The 19,234-nt window shown below is 41.2% G+C and overlaps 1 long non-coding RNA gene across 1 annotated transcript in view; it reads right to left on the bottom strand.

Annotated features, from left to right (window-relative positions):
• Positions 1-2,626: 2,626 nt before the first annotated feature.
• Positions 2,627-19,234, bottom strand: part of Gm20752 (predicted gene, 20752) — a 231,717-nt gene continuing 215,109 nt past the window's right edge. The window contains exon 5 of the long non-coding RNA NR_040750.1: positions 2,627-4,783. This is a non-coding gene — a long non-coding RNA (predicted gene, 20752). The remainder of the gene's footprint in view (positions 4,784-19,234) is intronic.

Below are 19,234 nucleotides of genomic sequence, written 5' to 3'. Positions count from 1 at the left end.
AGAGCTCACTTATTTGGTTACTTTAATTAGCCAGCCTGCTATGAAAATCTCCAGATGCTGTCTTCTAAGAACTGAAATTCCAAATGGCTACAGTACTACCTGGTATTTACATGAGTGATGGAATTGTATCACTACCCCCCCCACACACACTCCTATTTTTCTTTACCCACAGAGACATCTCCACACCCCACACATACTTTATTTCTTTCAGTAGAGAGAAGAGATTAGAATTCTTTTTGCCTTCTGCCTTCAGCATTGTAGACATTTTTTTAAATCATATTTTTACTGGAAAAATTAAGTCTCATCTGTCTCAAAAGCAATTAACAATTTATCTATATAAAACAGCATTTTGATGCTTTGGTGGGGCTAGTTGAACTAAACACCTTTTGGGGACCTAGAATAAAGTTCCACCTTCTTTATTATTTTATACTATACAATGTGTCATTTTAAAATTTTTATTTTTATATATGTGCATTTGCCTGCTTGTCTGTATGTGCACCACACACATGCAGTGCCTTCAGAGACCAGAATAGGGAGTTAGGTTCCCTGGAACTTGAGTTACAGGTGGTTTTGAGACAACTGATGTGGATACTGAGAAACTTGAATTATTTGTAAGAACAAAGTGACTACTGAGCCATCTCTCCAACCCTTTCGAATTTCTTTTGTATGTAAACGTTCATATATCAAAGGACAGAGAATATTTATTTGACCATTCTTATACTAATTTTACCTTTTCTGTGGCAGCATCATTTGAGAAATTTTAGAATTCACTTCCTAAGCACATACCCCAGAGGCATTACCTTATGTCTACAGCTAATTTTCTTTCTTTCAAAATAGTCTAGTTTAGAGAAAATAGAGATGTCAACCCTGCAGACACATACCACAGAGCTATGAGGAGTCCGAGAGACCAATGGAGGCTCTGAAGGGTGACTTTTGGGACCCAGCACCTAGCATGAGCATTAGCTGCAGCCCATGTTGGGCAGGTACCAGGATGTAGGGAAGTGTTGAGACACTGCTCTAAGCATGGAAAAGCACAACCCAGACCTGCAATGAGGCCAGGGTCTTGGGGTTCTCAGACTCTTGGATATCCAGGCACTGCTGGGAGTTGCAGAAGTGCAAAGAATATAGTCAAGGTCCCACAGGCTGGTCCTGAGAGTCAATATCTTTTTCCAGGGAGGAATGTCTGGGAAAGAAAGCTTATTGACTAAGCCCTCCAGACCTCTAGGTACCTCATTAGCATGGAGAACTCTGTTTTGGGCCTATATGACTCACAAAGAACCTGTACCAAGTTCTCTGCCTAGTTGCAAAATCCTCCTGACTCTGAGCAACAGCCTGTTATCCAAGATGAGTCTGGGCAATAGTCTAGTATTTATGGTGCTTTAGAAATCAGAAATCTTGAACCAGATCAACAACTCATTGGAATGATTATAATTTTAGATTAGTTTTGTTGGCATTTAGCCTAGACCTTGCCCCATAGTTACCTGACAACAGCCAGGTGTATCTGACTTACTAAAAAGGGGCTGCTCATCCTATTCTCTCTCTTGCTCTCTTGCTATATCCTCTTGCTCCTGGTCTCCCCACTCCCCTCCCACTTCTTTCTTCAGGTGCTCACGACTGACCTCTATCCCCCCCTGCCTTTATCTGTCTCTACTAACCCCTCAACTCTCCTCCCCATGTCCTGAATAACTCTATTCTATACTACATTGTCATGTGGTTGGTCCCTCAGGGGCATGGACCTGCAGAGGCACCCCCTTCCCCACACCTTATTGCATCTCTACCAAACATATCTGTGGTCTCTGTATTTTTATAAAACACAACAAATTTATTTTATGTTTGTATGTATGGGTATTTTGCTTGCAAGCACAGATATGTGCACCCCATGCATGCTTGGTGCCATGTATGCCTTGGAACTGGAGTTATGAGCAAATGTCAGCTGCCTTATGGGTCCTGGGAGTTGGACTCAGGTACTCTGCAAAAACAGGCAATACTCTTAACTGGTGAGCCATTTCTCTGCCCCCTGGAATGAATACTTGCATTGAAAGGATTTTGGGAAAAATTACTATATAACCGACTATATTTTCCAATGTCACCATGATAAAAAAAATGGGGTGCAGAGGTGGGAAATATTTAGAAAAAGGAGCAAGAGAGACATTGTGAGAGTGAATGATGTGAGAAAAGGCTCCAGTGGACTGGGGAACATGTCTTTGTTGAGTGGAACTGACAGAGTGGTATGCAGCAGACTGGAGCTTGTGCAAACTCAGTACACATACTCCTTCTAATTTGCTATGCAGCTTCATGATCACACTAGATCTGAGCAGCAACAGGATATCCAAGGTGAAAAACAGTTCATTTTCTGGATTGGACTTCCTCAAAAGATCTCTATAGTCATTGCTGCCTGTTGACCACTATGGACTAAGTGATCCATTGCCCAAGGCTCTGTTGAATGAAGCTGAGAGTTCTTGTGGATGTCTGTAGTCCTACTGCAGGTGGGGGCTGTGTTGTTGTGTGTGGCCCATGTTACCACCTAAGGCTAGGTGAATACCTGTGGTCTGTGCTGCTGCCTGAAGCTATGGTTTGTCACTTCTGTCTCTGACAAGCAGAAAAGAACGACGACACGGTGTTCTTCTCAAAGTAGTTTATTCAGGAACCTTTCAACATGCAAGCAGGAATCTCTCTCTAGCCCTCAATCGCAATCCCTTATATAACCTCTCAACCATTCCCCATCAGCCCAGTCCACATAATCTCAGTTCATTGGCCTTTGTCAAATGGCCTGATCTTGCATCATGTTGTGCCTGTGTAGCTCTCACGATGGACGTGGCTTATTTTCGGGTGTATGAGGAAGTCAGGTGCAAGTCATAAGACTTGGCTGCAGTCCCAGGTGCCATCCTGGGACTACCGCCACACCCGCTCCCCACATCTACCCCTTTTCTCTTTTTTGGCAGAGAGAATGCCTGTCTTAGGTTGCCCCCTGAAGCAATGCCCCTTACCCATCATTGGGAGACAAACAGCTTTGGTTTGATCCCTGTCTTAGGTTGGTGACACACCCAGGGAGTCTTACGCATCATTGACTACTTCTTTAGCATGCCAAGCCACACTTGAGGAGACTATCCTGTCTCCACTGCTGCAAAAGCCTGTATCATCAAGGCTTGGGTTCTGCACTGATGAAACTGTATACGGCAAATGCATCAAAAGGCCAGGATGCTGATTAATATCAGACACAAGGCAAGTCCACCAATTCTGGCCCACTCTTTCAAGCGGGAGACAGCTATAGATCCAGCTGGCCAGTACTTCAGCCATGGACACGTCCACATGGGTGGAGTTAATATGGACGATGGATTGTCTCAATTCCTGAACCAATCCATCAAAATGCTGAGACCAATTTCCTGTAATGTACTGGGATATATTGCAAGATAAGTGAGCAGCATGACTGGCATTCACAAATGGTATAGTTGTAACACACAATCCCGAATATTTCCACTCACAACCCAATTGTGCTAGGTCCATCAAAACATCCACTTGTTCCTAGACTAAATCAATCCTTTGATTCAGCAATAAAATCCCTGCTTTCAGCTGGCTATTAATATTTCCCTGAACATCCAAAGATTCTGCAACACCCGTGGATAAATTATTCACAGCCGCGGCAGTTTGTATCACAGAGGTAAGGGATATGGCCGCAGCCATGGCTACGGTGGCAGAAATTGCTATAGCAGTGACAATGGCCACAGTAATGCCAAAATTCCCTCTTAGGTCTGAACAAAGTCATAGCAGAAAGAGCTTGGACAGGCCAAGGTACAAAGCGAGGCATCCTAGTCACAACAGCTAAATGATATTCAGATGCATTCCAGCACATACTATAATAACAAATATCACTACTACAATTAACAACATTATTCTCATAACTACCATTATAAACAATAAACACAAAAGGAGGCCACAAACAAACAGGCGTAGCCTTAAAGGAAGCATTGTGCCCTCCAGCAAGTTGAGATAAAGAGGTTTCAAATACACTAGACCCATTCCAATAAAAACTTGCATTACCCCATACCCCTCCCACTAGCATACTCAGAGAAGAAAGATCTGTGCAACTACCATTCACACCACACAACAAGCACACATTAAAAGGATTACTAGCTCCTACTTGAGCTGGATTTTGATAGTTCCAATTATATCCTGAAAATGAGCTATTATGCACTGTGCCAATATAAGGAGAAAAGGTAAAATATTTCTTTATAGCCCAAGCTGCCTTTCTAGACTGACACCCAGTCCATGGTGAAAGGGAATCATGGGTACCCTTGCAAAAGGGAGCCCATCTAGGTTGGGGAGGTATGGTATCTTTGCCTTTGGAAATACTGGCAGGCCACACCCCTTGAATCCATGTGGCATTAGCTTTAGTAGAACTATTAATTGGCATATCAAACCATGCTGCTGTTTGATTATACTTTTGAAAGCAGCCACTATTCTGAGAAATATTTTGAATCATTTGAAAGCACAGCAATCCCCTCAACTGAAGCTGCATCGGTTCCTGCACAGGCGCTATTTCCCCATCCCATGGTAAAAAGGGTAACTGCAGTGAAGCATTAGATGTGAAAAATCGAGGGAACACTTGTGCCGAATGTGTCAACGGCATGGTTTGGGAAACACCGATAAGATTCCCCAGCGTGGATCTTCAGTCATCACCACAGGAAGTATCCTCAACAACAGGAACATCCACGCTGTCCCCCCTCTGCTCATTTTGGACTGCTTTGGTCAACTGCTCTGAGACCCACAGCAGCTGTCGATGATCCTGAGGAAACACACAAACAGACCCTCTCACCCAAACCAGAACTGGATCAGGGCCCTTCCAAAACCAGTTAAGACATCCTTCCACATGACCATACCTTTTGGAGAAACATCAGGATCGACGTGATGCTCGGCTGTGACCTGTCCATGTTTGTCTTCATTCAAAAAATTCAAGGTAAAAAGGGCAATGGCTAATCTCTCCCTAGGGGTGGAACCAGCAGAGGCAATTCCCCCCTTTTGTTTAATTAAGCATTAATTAAGGGTGCGATGGGCTCGTTCAATAATGCCCTGACCCTGAGGGTTATAGGAAAACCCATGGGTCAATCGGACACCCATCATTTTACAAAAGGAACCAAAAGAGGCAGAAGTATAAGCTGGCCCATTATCAGTCTTTAATTCTTTAGGTTGTCCCCAGGCACCCCGAGCTTCAAAGCAATGTGCAATCACATGACGTGTCTTCTCTCCTGTATGCAAGGAGGCAAAAATGACACCAGAAGCTGTATCTATGGAGACATGAAGATATTTTAACTTTCTAAAATCAGAGAAATGGGTGACATCCATTTGCCATAGGTGCAAGGGGCACAATCCTTGTGGATTGACCCCCACCCCTATCTGAGGCAATAACGGGGCACATGTTTGGCACATTTTCACTATATCTCTCACCTCTTCTCAAGAAATTTTAAATCAGGAGGATAAGCTTTTGGAATTAACATGAAACTGTGAGTGAAAATCACGTGCCAAATCAATAGGTGAGGCAATTAAAAAGGCCGTGCATGCCTTAGAAGCTTTATCTACAATATCATTCCCATCTGCAAGGGGTCCAGGCAATCCAGTATGAGCACGAATATGTCGCACAAAAAAAGGTGAATGTCTATTCAAGATAAAACCTTGCAATGTAAGAACCAATTTTCCAATAGTAGATTTTAGTTTAACTTTGCCTACCACCTCCAAACATTGCAACATATTAACAACATATTGGTTATCAGAAATCATATTAAAAGGGCCTGGAATTGATTTAAACCCCTTAATCACAATTTGCAATTCAATAACTTGTGGTGATGTGGGGGGAAATTGTATGTTAACTGGTGATGATCCTGCTACTAAATATGCTCCATATCCTGTCTTAGAACTATCTGTAAAAATAAGTGGAGCATCCAGCAAAGGTTTTTTTTTTTTTTTTTTTTTTTTTTTTTTTTTTTTTTTTGAAGTAACGCACGCAAGGAAAAAAAATCACAGGATGAGCTTTAATCAATTGTAATATTGGATCTTTGGGAAAATGATTATCAAATTGGCCCTGAAAACTGCACCTCAAAATGGCCCAATCATCTACTGTAGCTAATAACACTTCTAGCTGTTTAACATAATATGGAACTATCAAATCCTCTGGAGGAATGCCAAAAAATTGCACACTTTGCTGAATACAAAGCAAAGCCAATTGAGCCACTGAGGTGGGATAATAAACAAATGTTTTGGCTGGGGAAATTTTTGGATGTATCCAGAGCAAGGGAGTCCCTTGCCATAAGACCCCCGATGGTTGTGATTCTGTTGGCAAAAAAAAACAATGCAATAGGCTTTGACTCATCTTGGCGTTTCGAGGCAGCATCTTGAATGCTCTGCTCCACCAAAAGTAAAGCTGCTCTGGCAGCATTAGTAAGATATCTGGGAGAATTCAAATCTGTATTGCCTGGTAGAATATCATATAATGGCTGCAATTGTTTATTGGTTAAAGACAAATAGGGTCGGACCCATTGAGTATGTCCCAATAATTTTTGAAAATCATTTAAGGTACATAATTTATCTGTGCGAATTTGGATCTTTTGTGGGGACACCAATTCTGCAGTTATTTTTGTTCCTAAATAATTTACTACTATATCCTTTTGTACCTTTCCCAGGGACCACTACTTAATTTCTTTCCTTCAACTGTGTTACCACAAAGCTATACGCTTCATCAAGTAACTCTTCCATGGGAGCAGCAATAAGAATGTCATCCATGTAATGATAACATTTTACCTTCAGAAATCTCTTTCTAACCCCTTTCAAGGCTGTATCAACATATAGTTGACACATAGTAGGACTGTTTGCCATTCCCTGTGGCAAAACTATCCATTCGAATCTCTTATCAGATTCAGCATGATTTTGAGAAGGGACAGTAAAAACAAACCTGACTGTAACTTTATGATATAAAGGAATAGAGAAAGAACAATCTTTGATATCTAACACTATAATGGGCCAATTTCTGGGCAAGGCAGAAGGCAATGGCAGCCCTCTCTGTACTGGTCCCATTAAAATCATTTGCTTATTTGTTTCTCTCAAATCATGTAAAAGTCTCCATTTTCCTAATTTTTTTCTTTATAACAAATATAGGAGTATTCCACGGAGAGGTGGAAGGTCATATATGGCCCAATTCCAGTTGTTCTTGTACTAGTTCCTGTGCAGCCTTCAATTTTTCTGAGGGAAGTGGCCACTGAGGAACCCACACCGGATCCTCATTTTTCCATGTGATGGGTAATGCTCCCTCAGTGGCCCCTAGGAAAAGCCCAACCCAGCACGATCATTCTTTCTGCGGACCGTCACTGGGGAGGCTCTTCCTTGTAAAGAGCCGACCTAGCTCTTTTCCGGGACATAGCCCATATCCAACATGATATCCCGGGCCTTGGTGCTGTAGCTTCCTTCATTAGTTAAAATAAAGCCCATCTCCTTCAGCAGATCACAACCCCATAAAGACACTGGAACTGTCAATACATACGGCTGAAACTGGCTAAATGTCCCTCTCCATCCCTCCAATGTAGGGGGTGAGAGCTCATTTCCAGCATTTGAGCATATCCCAGTCTTCTTAAAGTCCACTCTGACTGTTGCCTTGGCCAACCAGAGGGCCAGTCCTTGGTACTGATGATACTATGATCAGCACCTGTATCTAAGAGGCCAGACATGGACTTTCCTTCAATAGAACGCTTTAATAAAGGTCGGGTATCAAGATCCAAAGAGCAAAAAAACATTAGAAGTCCCTGTTGAGCCAAAGCCCTTGTCCCCTCATTCTGAATCTTCTGCAGGAAATTGAGAATGACAGCTAGATAAAAGAAACAATTGAGCTATTTTATCCCCAGGAGAAATGGCAATAATGCCTCTAGGGGAAGACACCATTATCTTAATTTGTCCGGTAAAATCTGGATCTATTACTCCCAGATGAACTATAAATCCTTGCATAGTAACCGAGCTTCTCCCTAAAATCAACCCCACTGTATCAGCCGGTAATGGGCCTTTGAAATCCGTATTCACCAGCTGGCAGAACTGAGGTCGAGTCCCGCACTCCCTTTCATTGCTCTCCTGGGTGACTCCATTGCATTGGGGGTCTCAAACTGGGCCATCCCTTGGTTACTGCCCCATATCTTTGCGGGCCCTGGGGTCGGGGGCCCCTCCTCAAGTTTTTGGCTGAGCACCACCATTTCCAGAATCAAGAGGCTGTCCATGAATATTCTTAACTGATCAACAGTCACTGGCCCAATGGTTCCCCTTTTTGTATTTTGGGCACAGCCCAGGCATCTTAGGCCGCTGATTTCCTGACCCACTCAGCTGTGGGCATTGGTGCTTCGTGTGACCTGGCTGCCCACACTTAAAGCAGTTATTGTTCTTCTGGCTGCCCCTTCCTTGGGACATCTGCATGACGGCAGCAGCCAGACCACAGTTAGAGAGAGGCCCTCCTAGTTCTCTGCATATTTTCATCCAAACCTCTAACCCTTTGTGTTTATATGGATTAATTGCTTGCCTGCATTCTTTAGTACACTGCTCAAAAATCAGGTGCTTCAACAATGGCATAGCAGTACCAGGATCTCCAAACACCCGGCCTCTTGCCTCTACTAAACTAGCCACAAAATCTGCAAATGGCTCCGTGGAGCCTTGGAGCCCCACCCCCAGTTCTGTCTGCCTGCCAAAAGGTCTGTTCTAACCAGGGACACAGGAGGTCTTCTCTAACCAAACCAGACACATAACACTGACTGCTTCCCAGGAGACCTGCTTTAACACAGGACACACAGCTTCTCCTGACTCTGGTGAAGCACGTTCTATTCCAGGGCACCCAGGCCAGTTAACACCAGAGAAAAACAAATGGAGAAAGGCAATCATAAGAACACAAATAGCAGAAGCCAATATAATTTGGCACCACCAGAACCCAGCTCTCCTACTACAGCAAGCCCTGGATACCTAACATACCTTAAGAATAAGATTCTGTCTTAAATCCCATCTCATGAATATGGTAGAGGCCTTTAAAGGTTATATAAATAATTCCCTTAAAGAAATACAGAAAAACACAAATAGGCAAAGAAAATTAACAAAATGGTCCAAAACCAAACAATGGAAATAGAAACAATAAAGAAATCACAAACAGAGGCAACTCTGGAGATGGAATATCTAAGAAACAGAACAGGAACTATAGACACAATTACCACCAACAGAATACAAGAGATAAAAGAAAGACTCTCGGGCACAGAAGATATCATAGAAGATATTGATATGTCAGTCAAAGAAAATGAAATGCCAAATGTAAAAATTTCTAGCCCAAAACTTTCAGAAAAATAGGGATACATTATAAAGACAAACACAAAATAATAGAAATAGGATGAAGATTCCCAGTTAATTGGGCCAGAAAACATCTTCAAAAAATAATAGAAGAAAACTTCCATAACCTAAAGAAAGAATGGCCATAATCATATAAGAAGTTTACAGAATGCCAAATAGATTGGACCAGAAAAGAAAATTCTCCTGGGGCCTTTTTGGCCAACAACTCATGTAAATGGAACCTATAACTAGTACAGAAATCTTCATTTGGTGACAAGAGATGGAAGTTTGTCATGCTGCCTCCCACATTATTTGGCTATTTCATTTAGACCACCTTCATGCATGTATATGTTTAGGAAGTTTCTTCTGTATTAGGTTTCCATACTACCGTTAATTTTAGCTGCCTTTCTCCATTCCCTTCCACAACACTCTCTCTCCTTTCTCTCTTCATTTGATCCCATTCTAACTTTCTGACTTCCATTCATATCTATCTATTCTATTTCTTTTCCTGGGAAACATATCCCTATAGTACCCTACTCTATACATACCCTTTGTATTTCTATGGATTGTAGCTTATTATCATTGACTTTACAGCTAATATTCACGTATAAAGACATACATGTTATATTTGTCTTTCTAAGTTTAGGACACCTCATTCAGAATAATTTTTTTCTAGTTTCATCAAATTGCCTGCAAAACTCATAATACTATTTTAAAATATTTATTTATTCTTCTATATATGAGTATTCTATTTGTAAGTACACATGTATGCCAGATGAGGGGATCAGATCCCAGGAAAGATAGTTGTGAGCAATGTGGTTATTGGAAGTTGAAATCAAGACCTCTCAAAGAGCATCCAGGGCTCTTGGCTCCTGAGCCGTCTTTCCAGATCCCATCATACCATTTTTAAAAGGACTAAGTAATACTCCCATTTTCTTTATCCATTCTCCTGTTGAGGAATATCTAGGTGGTTTTCAATTTCTGACTATTATAAAGAGAGCAGTGATGAACTGTTTTCAGCAAATGTCTTTGCAGTGAGATGAAGTATCTTTTGGGTATATGCTCAAACATGGTAAAGCTGGATCATGATCTGAGAGCTGCCATACTGATTTCCATATTGGCTCTATAATTTGTATTTCTATCAGCAATGTATGAGTCTACCTCTTATGCTACATCATCACAAGGATGAACTATCACTTTTTTGTTGTTGATCTTAGTCATTGTGAAAGGTATAAGATAAAATCCCAAAGTAGATTTTTTTGTCAAGTTATTAAGGTTTATGATTTTTATTTATTTATTTATTTATTTATTTATTTATTTATTTATTTATATTATTAGGTATTTATTTCATTTACATTTCCAATGCTATCCCAAAAGTACGCCCCACCCTCCCACACCCATTCCTCGACCCACCCACTCCCACCTCTTGGCACTGGCATTCCCCTGTACTGAGGCATATAAGGTCTGCACGACCAATGGGCCTCTCTTTCCACTGATGGCTGACAAGACCATCTTCAGATACATATTCAGCTAGAGACACGAGCTCTGGGGGGGGGGAGGGAGTACTGGTTAGTTCATACTGTTGTTACACCTATAGGGATGCAGATCCCCCCAGCTCCTTGGGTACTTTCTCTAGCTCCTCCATTGGGGGCCCTGTGATCCATCCAATAGCTGACTGTGAGCATCAGTATTTGCTAGGCCCTGGCATAGTTTCACAAGAGACAGCTATATCTGGGTCCTTTCAGCAAAATCTTGCTAGTGTATGCAATGGTGTCAGTGTTTGGAAGCTGATTATGGGATGTATCCCCGGGTATGGCAGTCTCTAGATGGTCCATCCTTTCATCTCAGCTCCAAACTTTGTTTCTGTAACTCCTTCCATGGGTCTTTTGTTCTCAATTCTAAGAAGGAACAAAGTGTCCACACTTTGGTCGTCATTCTTGAGTTTCATGTTTTGCAAATTGTATCTTATATCTTGGGTATTCTAAGTTTCTGGGCTAATATCCACTTATCAGTGAGTACATATTGTGTGATTTCTTTTGTGATTGGGTTACCTCACTCAGGATGATGCCCCCCAGGTCCGACCATTTGCCTAGGAATTTCATAAGTTCATTCTTTTTTTTTCTCTTTTTTTTAATTAGGTATTTTCCTCATTTACATTTCCAATGCTATCCCAAAAGAACCCCATAACCTCCAAAACTCCCCTAACCACCCACTCCCAGTTTTTGGCCCTGGCGTTCCCCTGTACTGGAGCATATAATGTTTGCATGCCAATTGGGCCTCTCTTTCCACTGATGGCCTACTAGGCCATCTTTTGATACATATGTGGCTAGAGTCAAAAGCTCCAGGGTAGTGGTTAGTTCACAATGTTGTTCCACCTATAGGGTTGTGGATCCCTTTAGCTCCTTGAGTATTTTCTCTGGCTCCTCCATTGGGGGCTCTGTGATCCATCCAATAGCTGACTGTGAGCATCCACTTATGTGTTTGCTAGGCCCAGCGTAGTCTCACTAGAGACAGTTATATCAGGGTCCTTTCAGCAAAATCTTGCTAGTGTATGCAATGGTGTCAACGTTTGGAGGCTGATTATGGGATGGATCCCTGGATATGGCAGTCTCTAGATGTCCATCCTTTTGTCTCAGTTCCAAACTTTGTCTCTGTAATTCCTTCCATGGGTGTTTTGTTCCCAATTCTAAGAAGGGGCAAAGTGGGCACAAGCCCCTTCCGCTCCACTCGAGCCCCGAGGTACCTTGCCAGCAGAGGTGCCCAACAACCGCAAGGGCCCACACAGGATTCCCCACGGAATTCTAAGACCTCTAGTGAGTGGAACACAACTCCTGCCAGGAGTCCGGTTCAAACACCAGATATCTGGGTACCCTCCCTGCAAAAAGAGAGCTTGCCTGCAGAGAATATTCTGCCCACTCAAACTAAGGAGAGAGCTACCCACCCAGGTCTGCTTATAGGGGCTAACAGAGTCACCTGAAGAACAAGCTCTTAACAGAGACAACTATAACAGCTAGCTTCAGAGATTACCAGATGGCAAAAGGCAAACGTAAGAATCCTACTAACAGAAATCAAGACCACTCACCATCATCAGAACGCAGCACTCCCACCCCACCTAGTCCTGGGCACCCCAACACAACCGAAAATCTAGACCCAGATTTAAAAACATTTCTCATTATGATGATAGAGGACATCAAGAAGGACTATCATAAGTCACTTAAAGAATTACAGGAGAGCACTGCTAAAGAGTTTCAGGCCCTTAAAGAAAAGCAGGAAAACACAACCAAACAGGTAGAAGTCCTTAAAGAAAAACAGGAAAACACAACCAAACAGGTGATGGAAATGAACAAAAGCATACTAGAACTAAAAAGGGAAGTAGACACAATAAAGAAAACCCAAAGTGAGGCAACGCTGGAGATAGAAACCCTAGGAAAGAGATCTGGAACCATAGATGCGAGCATCAGCAACAGAATACAAGAAATGGAAGAGAGAATCTCGGGTGCAGAAGATTCCATAGAGAACATCAACCCAACAGTCAAAGAAAATACAAAATGCAAAAAGATCCTAACTCAAAACATCCAGGAAATCCAGGACACAATGAGAAGACCAAACCTACGGATAATAGGAATTGATGAGAATGAAGATTTTCAACTTAAAGGGCCAGCTAATATCTTCAACAAAATAATTGAAGAAAACTTCCCAAACATAAAGAAAGAGATGCCCATGATCATACAAGAAGCCTACAGAACTCCAAATAGACTGGACCAGAAAAGAAATTCCTCCAGACACATAATAATCAGAACAACAAATGCACTAAATAAAGATAGAATATTAAAAGCAGTAAGGGACAAAGGTCAAGTAACATATAAAGGAAGGCTTATCAGAATTACACCAGACTTTTCAACAGAGACTATGAAAGCTAGAAGAGCCTGGACAGATGTTATACAGACACTAAGAGAACACAAATGCCAGCCCAGTCTAATATACCCGGCCAAACTCTCAATTACCATAGATGGAGAAACCAAAGTATTCCACGACAAAACCAAATTCACACAATATCTTTCCACGAATCCAGCCCTTCAAAGGATAATAACAGAAAAGAAGCAATACAAGGACGGAAATCATGCCCTAGAACAAACAAGACAGTAATCCCTCAACAAACCAAAAAGAAGACAGCCACAAGAACAGAATGCCAACTCTAACAACAAAAATAATAGGAAGCAACAATTACTTTTCCTTAATATCTCTTAATATCAATGGACTCAATTCCCCAATAAAAAGACATAGACTAACAGACTGGCTACATAAACAGGACCCAACATTCTGCTGCTTACAGGAAACCAATCTCAGGGGAAAAGACAGACACTACCTCAGAGTAAAAGGCTGGAAAACAATTTTCCAAGCTAATGGTCTGAAGAAACAGGCTGGAGTAGCCATTCTAATAATGGATAAAATCGACTTCCAACCCAAAGTTATCAAAAAAGACAAGGAGGGACACTTCATACTCATCAAAGGTAAAATCCTCCAAGAGGAACTCTCAATTCTGTATATCTACTCTCCAAATGCAAGGGCAGCCACATTCATTAAAGACACTTTAGTAAAGCTCAAAGCACACATTGCACCTCACACAATAATAGTGGGAGACTCCAACACACCACTTTCATCAATGGACAGATCGTGGAAACAGAAACTAAACAGGGACACAGTGAAACTAACAGAATTTATGAAACAAATGGACCTGAGAGATATCTACGGAACATTTTATCCTAAAACAAAAGGATATACCTTCTTCTCAGCACCTCACGGGACCTTCTCCAAAATTGACCATATAATTGGTCACAAAACAGGCCTGTACAGATACATAAATATTGAAATTGTCCCATGTATCCTATCAGACCACCATGGCCTAAGACTGATCTTCAATAACAACATAAATAATGGAAAGCCAACATTCACGTGGAAGCTGAACAACACTCTTCTCAATGATACCTTGGTCAAGGAAGGAATAAAGAAAGAAATTAAAGACTTTTTAGAGTTTAATGAAAATGAAGCCACAACGTACCCAAACCTTTGGGACACAATGAAAGCATTTCTAAGAGGGAAACTCATAGCTCTGAGTGCCTCCAAGAAGAAACGGGAGACAGCACATACTAGCAGCTTGACATCACATCTAAAAGCTCTAGAAAAAAAGGAAGCAAATTCACCCAAGAGGAGTAGACGGCAGGAAATAATCAAACTCAGGTTTGAAATCAACCAAGTGGAAACAAGAAGAACTATTCAAAGAATTAACCAAACGAGGAGTTGGTTCTTTGAGAAAATCAACAAGATAGATAAACCCTTAGCTAGACACACTAGAGGGCACAGGGACAAAATCCTAATTAACAAAATCAGAAATGAAAAGGGAGACATAACAACAGATCCTGAAGAAATCCAAAACACCATCAGATCCTTCTACAAAAGGCTATACTCAACAAAACTGGAAAACCTGGACGAAATGGACAAATTTCTGGACAGATACCAGGTACCAAAGTTGAATCAGGATCAAGTTGACCTTCTAAACAGTCCCATATCCCCTAAAGAAATAGAAGCAGTTATTAATAGTCTCCCAGCCAAAAAAAGCCCAGGACCAGACCGGTTTAGTGCAGAGTTCTATCAGACCTTCAAAGAAGATCTAATTCCAGTTCTGCACAAACTTTTTCACAAGATAAAAGTAGAAGGTATTCTACCCAACTCCTTTTATAAAGCCACTATTACTCTGATACCTAAACCCCAGAAAGATCCAACAAAGATAGAGAACTTCAGACCAATTTCTCTTATGAATATCGATGCAAAAATCCTTAATAAAATTCTTACTAACCGAATCCAAGAACATATTAAAGCAATCATCCATCCTGACCAAGTAGGTTTTATTCCAGGGATGCAAGGATGGTTTAATATATGAAAATCCATCAATGTAATCCATTATATAAATAAACTCAAAGACAAAAACCACATGATCATCTTGTTAGATGCAGAAAAAGCATTTGACATGATCCAACACCCATTCATGATAAAAGTTTTGGAAACATCACGAATTCAAGGCCCATACCTAAACATGATAAAAGCAATCTACAGCAAACCAGTAGCCAACATCAAAGTAAATGGAGAGAAGCTGGAAGCAATCCCACTAAAATCAGGGACTAGACAAGGCTGCCCACTTTCTCCCTACCTTTTCAACATAGTACTTGAAGTATTAGCCAGAGCAATTCGACAACAAAAGGAGATCAGGGGATACAAATTTGAAAAGAGGAAGTCAAAATATCACTTTTTGCAGATGATATGATAGTATATATAAGTGACCCTAAAAAGTTCACCAGAGAACTCCTAAACCTGATAAACAGATTCGGTGAAGTAGCTGGATATAAAATTATCTGAAACAAGTCAATGGCCTTTCTCTACACAAAGAATAAACCGGCTGAGAAAGAAATTAGGGAAACAACACCCTTCTCAATAGTCACAAATAATATAAAATATCTCGGAGTGACTCTAACTAAGGAATTGAAAGATCTGTATGATAAAAACTTCAAGTCTCTGAAGAAAGAAATTAAAGAAGATCTCAGAAGATGGAAAGATCTCCCATGCTCATGGATTGGCAGGATCAATATAGTTAAAATGGCTATCTTGCCAAAAGCAATCGACAGATTCAATGCAATCCCCATCAAAATTCCAACTCAATTCTTCAACGAATTAGAAGGAGCATTTTGCAAATTCATCTGGAATAACAAAAAACCAAGGATAGCAAAAACTCTTCTCAAGGATAAAAGAACCTCTGGTGGAATCACCATGCCTGACCTAAAGCTTTACTACAGAGCAACTGTGATAAAAACTGGATGGTAGTGGTATAGAGACAGACAAGTAGACCAATGGAATAGAATTGAAGACCCAGAAATGAACCCACACACCTATGGTCACTTGACCTTCAACAAGGAAGCTAAAACCATCCAGTGGAAGATAGACAGCATTTTCAACAATTGGTGCTGGCACAACTTGTTGTTATCATGTAGAAGAATGCGAATCAATCCATACTTATCTCCTTGTACTAAGGTCAAATCTAAGTGGATCAAGGAACTTCACATAAAACCAGAGACACTGAAACTTATAGAGGAGAAAGTGGGGAAAAGCCTTGAAGATATGGGCACAGGGGAAAAATTCCTGAATAGAACAGCAATGGCTTGTGCTGTAAGATCGAGAATTGACAAATGGGACCTAATGAAACTCCAAAGTTTCTGCAAGGCAAAAGACACCGTCAATAAGACAAAGAGACAACCAACAGATTGGGAAAGGATCTTTACCTATCCTAAATCAGATAGGGGTCTAATATCCAACATATATAAAGAACTCAAGAAGGTGGACTTCAGAAAATCAAATAACCCCATTAAAAAATGGGGCTCAGAACTGAACAAAGAATTCTCACCTGAGGAATACCGAATGGCAGAGAAGCACCTGAAAAAATGTTCAACGTCCTTAATCATCAGGGAAATGCAAATCAAAACAACCCTGAGATTCCACCTCACACCAGTCAGAAAGGCTAAGATCAAAAATTCAGGTGACAGCAGATGCTGGCGTGGATGTGGAGAAAGAGGAACACTCCTCCATTGTTGGTGGGATTGCAGGCTTGTACAACCACTCTGGAAATCAGTCTGGCGGTTCCTCAGAAAATTGGACATAGTACTACTGGAGGATCCAGTAATACCTCTCCTGGGCATATATCCAGAAGATGCCCCAACTGTTAAGAAGGACACATGCTCCACTATGTTCATAACAGCCTTATTTATAATAGCCAGAAGCTGGAAAGAACTCAGATGCCCCTCAACAGAGGAATGGACACAGAAAATGTGGTACATCTACACAATGGAGTACTACTCAGCTATTAAAAAGAATGAATTTATGAAATTCCTAGCCAAATGGATGGACCTGGAGGGCATCATCCTGAGTGAGGTAACACATTCACAAAGAAACTCACACAATATGTACTCACTGATAAGTGGATATTAGCCCAAAACCTAGGATACCCAAGATATAAGATACAATTTCCTAAACACATGAAACTCAAGAAAAATGAAGACTGAAGTGTGGACACTATGCCCCTCCTTAGAAGTGGGAACAAAACACCCATGGAAGGAGTTACAGAGACAACGTTTGGAGCTGAGATGAAAGGATGGACCATGTAGAGACTGCCTTATCCAGGGATCCACCCCGTAATCAGCATCCCAACGCTGACACCATTGCATACACTAGCAAGATTTTATCGAAAGGACCCAGATGTAGCTGTCTCTTGTGAGGCTATGCCGGGGCCTAGCAAACACAGAAGTTGATACTCACAGTCAGCTAATGGATGGATCACAGGGCTACCAATGGAGGAGCTAGAGAAAGTACCCAAGGAGCTAAAGGGATCTGCAATCCTATAGGTGGAACAACATTATGAACTAACCAGTACCCCGGAGCTCTTGACTCTAGCTGCATATGTATCAAAATATGGCCTAGTCAGCCATCTCTGGAAAGAGAGGCCCACTGGACAAGTAATCTTTATATGCCCCAGTACAGGGGAACGCCATGGCCAAAAAGGGGGAGTGGGTGGGTAGGGGAGTGGGGGTGGGTGGCTATGGGGGACTTTTGGTATACCATTGGAAATGTAAATGAGCTAAATACCAAATAAAAAGTGGAAAAGAAAAAAAAACAAAAAAAAGAAGGGGCAAAATGTTCACACTTTGGTCTTTATTCTTCTTGAGTTTCATGTGTTTTGCAAACTGGAACTTATATCTTGGGTATTCTAAGTTTCTGAGCTAATATCCACTTCTCAGTGAGTACATATCATTTTAGTTCTTTTGTGATTGGGTTACCTAACTCAGCGAAATTCCCTCCAGGTCCAAATATTTGCTTAGAAATTTCATAAATTCATTCTTTTTAATAGCTGAGTAGTACTCCATTGTGTAAATATACCACATTTTTTGTATCCATTCCTCTGTTGAGAGGCATATGGGTTCATTCCAACTTCTGGCTATTATATATAAGGCTGCTATGAACATAGTGGAGCATGTTCTTTTCTAACTAGTTGGAACATCTTCTGGATATATGCCCAGGAGAGGTATTGCAGGATACTCTAGTAGTACCATATCCAGTTTTCTGAGAAACCGCCAGACTGATTTCTAGAGTGGTTGTACAAGCCTGCAATCCCACCAACAATGGAGGAGTGTTCCTCTTTCTCCACATCCTCACCAGCATCTTCTATCACCTGGATTTTTAATCTTAGTCATTCTGACTGGTGTGAGATGGAATCTCAGGGTTGTTTTGATTTGCATTTCCCTGATGATTAAGGATGCTGAACAGTTTTTCAGGTGTTTCTCACTCCTTCGCTTTTCCTGAGGTGAGAATTCTTTGTTTAGCTCTGAGCCTCATTTTTTAGTGGGGTTATTTGATTTTCTGGAGTCCACCTTCTTGAGTTCTTTATATTTATTGGATATTAGTCCTCTTTCTGATTTAGGGTAGGTAAAGATCCTTTCCCAATCTGTTGGTGGCCTTTTGGTCTAATAATGGTGTCTTTTGCCTTATAGAAGCTTTGCAGTTTCATGAGGTCCCATTTGTCAATTCTCAATCATACAGCACAAGCCATTTCTGCTCTTTTCAGGAACTTTTCCCCTGTACCCATATCTTTGAGGCTTTTCCCCACTTTCTCCTATATAAGTTTCAGTGTCTCTGGTTTTATGTGGAGCTCCTTGATCCACTTAGATTTGACTTTAGTAGAAGGAGATAGGAATGGATCAATTCACATTCTTCTACATGATAACCACCAGTTGTGCCTGCACCATTTGTTGAAAATGCTGTCTTTTTTCCACTGGATGGTTTTAGCTCTCTTGTCGAAGATCAAGTG

Source organism: Mus musculus, chromosome 3 (genome assembly GCF_000001635.26).
Source record: "Mus musculus strain C57BL/6J chromosome 3, GRCm38.p6 C57BL/6J".
NCBI classification, from domain to species: Eukaryota; Metazoa; Chordata; class Mammalia; order Rodentia; family Muridae; genus Mus; species Mus musculus.
This window is presented reverse-complemented; position numbering and strand designations above follow the sequence as displayed.